Raw genomic sequence first — 8,090 nt, forward strand, 5'->3', positions numbered from 1 at the left:
TAGTGTCTGCTAATACTAACTGATAGAATAAAAAAAGGGAGAGAATGACCCAACATGGGAAGCGGGATACACAGCAGACTCATAGAATGGCAGATGTCCTAAATAGCACTCTGGCCTCAGAATCAGCCCTTAAGGCATTCGGATCTGGCTGAAAATCCCATGAGAGTATTTTAGGCATGGAAAGCCAAGACACTTTGGTGGGGGGGGGGGAGAGGACCTAAATGAAAGATCTCCGCGAGTGAGATCCCAGTGGAAAGAACGGGCCATCAAAGAAGGAGGTACCTTTCTGAAGGGAGGAGAGAACTTCCACTTTGACTATGACCTTGTCTAAATAAGATTGAAGTCAGTGAACTCAAAAGGCTTGACAACTTGTGACAAGAGCCTAGTGAGATTACTGATGCCATAACAAGACTGTGAATTTGTTAAGTCAACAACAGGAGTCGCTGTGTACTTACTCCTCATGTGAGATCTCTGTCCTTAATGTGTTGTCCAATGTGAAGTAATGCTATAACTAGTACTGAAATAGTATTTTACACTTTGTGTTCTGTGTGGGTGCAAACTGACGAAGTGTTTAATATATATTAAATCGCTCTTCTGTATATAAAGAGAATTGAAAATGAATCTTGATGTGAATGGAACAGGAGAGGAAATGGGAGGGTTGCTGGTGGGAGGGAAGTCATGGGGGGTAATAGCCATTGTAATCCATAAACTGTTCCTTTGAAATTTATATTTACTAAATAAAAATTAAAAAATAAAAAGATGTAGGTAGAAATAGACTGTGTCAAGTAAGGACATGTTACTTGGGAACACCTTAAAATGCTTTGTCTTTGACTCTACAGCAATACATTTAGAACTGTTAGCAACCCCAATTTGCAGTGTGATTAAGTATATTTGTTTGAAGTTAACTTTCTGGGGACATAATCAAAGTCTTATTCTTTGAAATGCCAAGTATGACTTGACTCAGATTTCAATATTCCTTAAATTGTATTAAATGTAGAAAGACCAGTGGGCCAGTGCTGTGGCATAGTGGGTAAAGCTGCTGCCTGCAGTGTCAGCCTGCGATACAGGCGCTGGTTCAAGTCCTGGCTGCTCTACTTCAAATCCAGCTCTCTGCTATGACCTGGGAAAGCAGTAGAAGATGGCCCAGGTCCTTGGGCCCCTGCACCTGTGTGGGAGACCAGGAAGATACTCTGGCTTTGGATTGTCCCAACTCTGACTGTTGGGGCCATCTGGGGAGTGAACCAGTGGAAGGAAGACCTTTCTCTCTGCCTCTTCTCTGTGTAACTCTGACTTTTAAAATACATGAATCTTTAAAAAAAAAACAGGAGGAATACATATTTGGTTGTCTTGGCTTTATTAGTGACTGGTATATAATGTGACTGGTATGTAATGGTAAACAGTAAATCCAGTGGCTACCAGATGGCACCTATTTTTTGTTTAAAAAATGTCACTTCATAGTGTCCTGGATGACTGTAAATATGAAATTGATACTGCTTTCTGGTGAACAGTGTTCTGATGTTAAGAAAAACCTCCTTTTTATGAAATATCTTAGATGGTAGAATATATGGTGCCTTGTAACTTCACTATTAACTGCAAATAGTACAGAAAGTCTGGTTTGAGGTGAGGTATATTCACTATTAAATCAAAGAAGGCAGCAAGCCTATGGGTGTTGTCATTCTGGTCTCTGACCAAATGCTTGGCTGTTCAACTCGGGACTATTTGTTTACAAGCTGCTGAACTAGGTAAATATGTAAAGAGTAAATTAGTGGGAGAAAGTACACTTCTTAAACATGTTGGTTTATTTTTGAGAGTACCAGAGACCAAGAGGGATATCTTCTATCCACTAGCTGACTTTGCAAATGTACACAGCTGATGTGGTTGAACCACATCAGACAGGAACCAGGAACTCCCTCGAAGGGAATTAAATACCTGAGCTGCTATCTGCTGCCTCCTGTTAGCAGGAAGCTAGATCAGAAGTGCGGTAGCTGGGACTTCAACCAGGCCCTCCAATATATGATGCTGGCTGTCCAAGTGGCTTCCTAACTTGCTGTGACGTAATGGCTGTCCCAGCAGAGAAGTTTTAAGTGCATTCCCATTTAAGTGTTGAAGCAGTTGACTTAAAGATGCCTCCAGATTTTAAACTTTAAACTGAAGGGTACTTCAATGTGTAAAGTGACTGACATATTGCTAACGAGTCATAGGCACCTATGAGCAACCAGTTGCTAATAACATGGCCATATGGACCAGGCGTGATCTGTAACCCAATGGGCCATTTATTTGATTTTCTAGGTGCCTCTTAGTTCTAACAACAAGTATGCATTCCCCTTGGGTGGGATGGACTTTTTATTTTATCTGAAAGTCACAGCAGTGCAGTGATGGCCCATGTTCTGGTTCATTTTACAAATGGCCACAATACACAAAACTGGATCAGGCTGATTCAGGAGTCCAGAACTTGACAGAGGTCTCCCACATGGGAGTTGGGGCCCCGGTGTTGGAACACTGATCCACTGCCTCCTAGAATGCATTCCCAGGAAGCTGGACTCGAAGTAGAGATGCCGAGACTCAAACTGGCATTTCAGTGTGGGTTGTCGGTGTACCAGCTGGTGGTCTAACCTGCCACGCTTCAGTTTCTGTCCAGGAATAGAGTGTACTAAGCAATCTTCAGTCTCGACTGCTGCCCAGCTGAAAAATCAGAAAGCCAACTAGGATCTCTGAAACAAGATTAGTTGTAATCGTCTCTTCTGACAAGTTTCCTATTTGACTTGACCCCTAGGCAATAAGGAGTTGGAATTTACAACAGTGATTCTTCAGCGTCTAGTAAAATTATTTTGTAATATGGGTGATATTTAGTCTCGAATTTTAAAGTCCTAAAAGCTGAAATTGTTTCACACTATTAAATGGCCAGAAATATCATTCAGAGCAAAACATCCTTGATAGAGTGGTATTAGTTGACCGACACTTTCTAAAGGGAGTTTTGGATGTAGTCATCTGTAAACTGTTGGAGTTCTCATTGTGCTAAGACAATTGGAGTATGTAAAACTGTATGGTGAAGCTTTCACTGCCTGCCTTGTAAAATTATGCTGACTGCCAGTTTCCTGTAGGGTAAAGATGAATGTTGCTGTGGATTCATTCTGAGAGGAGGAATGTGGTGGGGGCAAGAGGCACGATCTCACCACACAGACCCGGGAGTCAGGTGAAAGCAGGCCAGACGCAAGCAGCCTGCAGACTGATTTATTTGTTGGCACAGTAGCTTATATAGCCAAGGCAGCCAATCCAGTCAAGGGGCAGTTTATGCCCTAACCAATCACAGCCTGTTGCCAGGCAGTTTCCGAAGCCATCCAATCACAGCCTGTTGCCAGGCAGGCTCCGTTGCCAGTGGCCATGTTGGCATGGCCTTCTCATTCCACCACAGTTGAAGTCTGAGCAGCCTATGGAAACTTTGAGGGTGAAAGTTGTTGTCTGTCATTCTGTGTGTGTGTGTGTTTGTGTGTATGCATGTTTGAAAGGTAGAACGGAAGAGATGTATCTTACATCTTCTGGTTCACTCCCTAAACGATGACAATAGCTAGAGCCAGGCCAATCAAAGCCAGGAAGTGTTTCTGGGTTCCCCACCTGGGTGCAGGAGCCCAAGCATCTGGCCCTTCTCTGCTGCTTTCCCAGGTGCGTTAGCAGTAGAGTAGCCGGGATACCAACTGGTGCTCTTAGAGGATGCTGGCACAGCAGTATTTAGTTTTTCACCATTAAATATGGTGTCAGCTGTAAGTATTCATAAGTAACTTTATTGAAAAAGTGTTATGCTATTACTAGTTTCCTGAGGGTTATTATTAATGAGTATGACTTTTATTAAATAGTTTGATCATTGAGGGTAGTATTCCAAACTTCATTTATGCTTTGTTTTGTCTAAAGTCTTGATCTTAAAATGAGATTTTTAATTGCCATATTAGAGTTGATTAAATTTCATAGAAAACTTATTGATCTGATTTTTTTATTCTCAAATACTGTGTTAGCTATATTTCATTACCATAGCCTCCTAAAATGAATTGAAGGGCAGTGCTGTGGTATAGCAGGTAATGCCTCCCTCTGTGGTGCCAACATCCTGTGCGGGCACCAGTCCTAGTCCCAGCAGCTCCTCTTCTGATCCTCCTTTCTGCTATGGCCTGGGAAAGCAGTAAAATAGGGTAAAAGTGTTTGGGCCCCTACACCTGCACGGGAGACCTGAAAGAAGTTCCTGGCTCCTAGCTTCAGCTGTTGTGGCCATTTAGGGGAGTGAACCAGTGGATGGAAAACTTTTCTTTGCTTTCCCTCTGTCTGTAACTCTGCCTCTAGAATAAATTAAAAACTAAAAAAAAAAAAAAAAGCCATCACTATTCCCTTTGGCATTTTACAGCAGTGTGTGAAAGATTGGCATTTGCCCTTTATCCTGGGGCTCACCATGGAAATCGGAATTAACGATATTTCAAAGGAAGTGTTTGATTCTTAATGCAGTTTTATGTGTGTTTAATGCATGCTGTAGTTTTGAGATGAATCGGACTTTATAACTTGGTTTTTGAAAGACTGCATTTTCTAGGTATTATATTGGGTTCCCTATGCTGATAAAATTCCCATGTTATCCTTTGAACATCTTGGAGTTATGGAGTATTAACTTATCCTCAACATTTTTTGTGTATTTTTTGACTTGATTAACCTATATGATAGATTGAATGTTGTCAATAAAACTGTCCACTAAGAACTTGAATATGACCTTAAGTAGCCTAAGGGTCTTCACAGATTAAGAATCTGAAGATGACTGTGTCCTGCATTAGGGTGGACCTGAAATCCAATGATGGCAAGTTTAAAGAGACACAAAAAATGAGACATTGGAAGAAAATGTCACAGAATTATGGAGCCAGTGACTGGGGGCTGTCAAATGGCAAAGAATGCAAAATTCTGCCAGTGGTCACCAGAATTTGAAGGCATGGAACGGATTCTCCCCTGGTGATTGGCAAGAATTAACCCTGTTAATGCAACTTAAACGTTTCTGTCCTGTAGACTGGTTGGGAACCACCCAATTCATAGTCATTTAAGTCAGCCCTAGGAAAGAGCAACAGAGTGGTGAATCCATTTCATTTACCACCTTTAAGAAGCACTATATAGCTTTTAGTATTATTATAAATTGAGTAGAAAAAATACTATTTTCTACTCATTTATAACGTGATCTTTAGTTCACTAACTTAGTTCATATTACAGCTTATTTTTCCTTGGAAATTTTTCATTGTTACCTTTAAATTAGAAAACATAGAATAAACTTTCCTAAATTCTTAAATTTTGATATGTTGTGTTTTCATTATCAGTCTGAAATTATTTATCAACTACCTATTTTCGTATTTAGATTGGCACTTAATTTACAAATAAATGTGTTACAGTTAATATAATTCGATTCCACTTCTATGTTTAAAGTTTATCAAGGCTTAAGTTAGATCCCACTATGTGGCTTGTTCTGATCAACATTACAGTGGTGACTGAAAATTATAATAGAAACATAAAATACTTGTTTGTGGTTTTAATCAGTTAGTCTTAAAATCATGGAAAACATACGATGAAAAAACCAAGCGTGGATTTCAAATTTCTATAGCAAAATAAATATTAAATTTTCTACTTTGCTCAAACTTGAAGACCCCTTATAGACACTGCATTTCCCAAGCATATGATCCCTTTGCACTTAAGGAAAGAATCACTTACATGGGTAGGACTTGTGTAAGCTGGTCTCAGTTTTGGAAAATGTCACTAACATGTCTTGGGACTTTAAAATACAAAATGGCATATCTCTAATTGTTTCTGAAGCTTTTTTTTTTCTGCATATAAAATTGGCCAATGTATTATTGTAGGAAAGTTGTGCCAGAATCACTACAATATTGCAAAAACATTTTCTTACACGTTTCTACTTACGGCTTTGAGGTCACTGAATGGTTATTTTTTTTAACGGATAGACAGAGAAAGACAGGTCTTCCTTCCGTTGGTTCACCCCCTAAATGGCTGCCACGGCTGGCACTGCACCAATCCGAAGTCAGGAGCCAGGTGCTTCCTTCTGGTCTCCCATGCCAGTGCAGAGGCCCAAGCACTTGGGCCATCCTCCACTCCCTTCCCTGGTCACAGCAGAGAGCTGGACTGGAAGAGGAGCAACCAGGACTAGCCCATATGGGATGCTGGTGCCACAGGTGAAGGATTAACCAAGTGAGCCATGGCACCGGCCCCAGCTGAATGGATTTAAAACAAACTTTAGTATTCAATCTTCAGAATTAGACTTAAAAATTTTTAGTTTAAATTTGGTTGGGTGACTTGAAGTTCTGGCCAGTTCGCTTTCCTTATTGTATTTGGGCCTTAGTGAGTTGGCGGATCAGAGCCATGAGCTTTTGAAGTAACCATGATCTCAGGTCAGTGGTATCCTGGCAAGTTGTGCCTGCTTGGGTCAGTTGGTGTTGTCTTCACCATCAAACCTGCTCTGTGACTGCTGCCAACCTAGAGGCACTGACCCCAACATCAGTGAATTCGAAAGGCCTAATGAAAAAGTCTTATAAAATTACTTTTCAAGCCCTCAAGCCATCTCATTACTCCATTATTTGCTGTTAGCTACCTCCATTTCTGCTCTGGCTTCCTCTGAAAGTGGGAATTTAATCTCACTTTTACACAACTGCCTTGTAAGTTCAAATAACTTGCATTAAGTTGTTTCAAGTCTCCTTAATTTCCTAGGAGAATAACTATGACTTTTTCAATTTTGATGAGTAATATGAGATACAGCTTACAGCCAGTAAATTCTGCATCAATATTTGTACCTCCTCTGATTTATATTATAGTTTAATAACGTATTTTATTAACCCATATGACACTTTGATTACTGTCTTTCACAATTGGGTTTAAAAATGGAACTTGAATGCTTTAAAATGCTTTTAATATAGTACGTGTAGTTTGATTCAGATTTTTTTTTCCGAAAATAGTGTAATGCCCATTCTACATTTCAGAAAATTTGGGCAAAAATGGGGTATGTTTTCCTCCCAAGGAGAAAACTTACGTAAACTAAACAGCTGCTTGTTAGAAGATACTTGCAAATGATAGACTGAGAAGTTTAATTTTTATTTCGGTGATTTTTTAAAACTAAATTAGTCATAGGATTATTTTAACAAGACCTTGTTGAAGTTTAAGTGTGTGTGTATGCATGTGTAAATAGTTTTTACCGAGTTCGTGGAATATGTATATTATGAAAACTCTGCATTGTTTAAAAAAACCTATCCCAAGTATAGTTAATTCCATTTCCCATAAAGTTTAAGTCCTCCCATAATTTTTTTTTTTTAAAGTTGGAGTCCTCGATCCACTGGTTCGATTCCCAAATGGCCACAACAGCCAGAGTAGGGCCGTTCAGGAGCCAGGAGCATCTTCCAGGTCTCCCACGAGGTTGCAAGGGCGCAAGCACTTGGGCCATTGTCCACTGCCTTCCCAGGCTATAGCAGAGAGCAGGGTTGAAAAGAGGACTAACTGGGACATGAACTGCTGCCCCAATGGGATGCTGCCACTGAAGGTGGAGGCTTAACCCACTAAGCCACAGTGCTGGCCCATCTTGCAGATTGTTGGGAAGAAAAAAATTCTATGGTGTACTTAAAGATATACATCACTCACTGTTCCACTTTGGTATTACTTTTGTTTTTTTAAAACTGTTGATACAAAGCTTCCCATGTTTGCTTTGGCTTTGTGCTGTGGGATGTGTTTTGATTGTGGGCTTTGGATTCTAATCCTACTCCTATTCCACAAGACTGAATTTGTAGGGAGAAGGTACACACTTCAATGGATGAATTGAGCTAAGTTTTTGATCTTCAAAAGCATGAACTTTATTTGGAGAAAACTTAGTAAATTACCTGATGGATAGTTAGGGAAGTTTAATTGCCAGAACAATGTCATTGCAAATGACCTAGAAAACTCTAGCTGGGCGGGGGGCGGGGGGGTATTTGAAATTGTCTTCTGTACTCTTTTTTTCCAGTTCTCACTGATACCACTGTAGTATAGGCCTAATGCTAAAATAGGAGGGATTTTTTTTTATCAAGTATCTCTTGTAATACTTAGAT

The sequence above is a fragment of the Oryctolagus cuniculus genome, chromosome 20 (genome assembly GCF_051225735.1).
Source record: "Oryctolagus cuniculus isolate XC-2025 breed Fujian yellow rabbit chromosome 20, ASM5122573v1, whole genome shotgun sequence".
Classification (NCBI taxonomy): Eukaryota; Metazoa; Chordata; class Mammalia; order Lagomorpha; family Leporidae; genus Oryctolagus; species Oryctolagus cuniculus.